The 1128-nt window shown below is 37.5% G+C and overlaps 1 non-coding gene across 1 annotated transcript; it reads left to right on the forward strand.

Annotated features, from left to right (window-relative positions):
- The first annotated feature begins 208 nt into the window (after positions 1-208).
- LOC128291059 (small nucleolar RNA R71) lies at positions 209-315 on the forward strand. The gene has a single exon (XR_008280836.1). It is a non-coding gene; the product is annotated as a small nucleolar RNA R71 (small nucleolar RNA).
- The last annotated feature ends 813 nt before the right edge of the window (positions 316-1128 follow it).

Below are 1128 nucleotides of genomic sequence, written 5' to 3' on the forward strand. Positions count from 1 at the left end.
CGCATCTATGTTAAAAACACTAGCTGCTTTCATCAGCTTCGTCCTCATGACTTGCCACTGATAATTATTCAGTGACATCTCCTCTATAAACTCATAAGTCACTTCAGGTGTTTTATTGTTCAGAGTACCACCGGCTGCTGCATCAATCAACGGCCTAGTTGAGGGATTCAAACCGTTGTAGAAAGTTTGAACCTGTAGCCATAGAGGTAACACATGGTGAGGGCACCTTTTCAATAAATCTTTATACCTTTCTTATGCATCATATAGGGTCTCTAAATCCATCTGCACGAAGGAAGAGATATCATTCCTCAACTTAGTTATTTTAGCCGGTGGAAAGTACTTCAATAAGAATTTCTTGGTAATTTGGTCCCATGTAGTGATAGAACCTCGTGGTAGGGAATTCAACCACTGTTTAGCTTTATTCCTCAACGAGAAAGGAAACAACCGTAGGCAAATGGCATCGCCAAAAATGCCATTTAGCTTGAAAGCTTTATAGACTTCCAAAAAATTAGCCAAATTTGGATCTTCATCTTGCAACCCATCGAACTGAACAAATTGTTGAATCATCTGAATAGTGTTCGACTCCAGTTCAAAATTATTCGCAGCAATGGTGGGTCTCACAATACTCAATTCAGTCCCAGTTAGAGTAGGCTTGGCGTAATTTTACATAATACGAGGAGCAGGATTCGGATTTGTAGGATTCGCAGCAACCAAAGGAAGTATCTGATTATTCTTATTATCACCCATCTCTTCAGTGATAATAATAACGTCCTCTTGCTCTTCCATTATATTCTATCGATTCTGCCTTGCTTCCCTACGGTTTCTGCAAGCTGTGCTTTCAATCTCACTATCAAATACTAAAGATCCTGATGGGTTTCTTCTAGTCATAAACTAAAGGAACCTGCCAGAAGAAAATAAAAGACAAATTAGAAAAAAAATAAAAACAAAAATAAAATGCAATAAAAAATAAATGGCTAAATTAATAAAAGTCAAGTGTTCCTAATATTTTAGTCCCCAGCAATGGCGCCAAAAATTTGATGGCCACTAAACTAACTATAATTACGACAAAGGCAAGCACATCTATCGAACAATAGTATAGCTATGGTGAGTAGGGAATATCATATCCAT

This window comes from Gossypium arboreum, chromosome 3 (genome assembly GCF_025698485.1).
Source record: "Gossypium arboreum isolate Shixiya-1 chromosome 3, ASM2569848v2, whole genome shotgun sequence".
NCBI classification, from domain to species: domain Eukaryota; kingdom Viridiplantae; phylum Streptophyta; class Magnoliopsida; order Malvales; family Malvaceae; genus Gossypium; species Gossypium arboreum.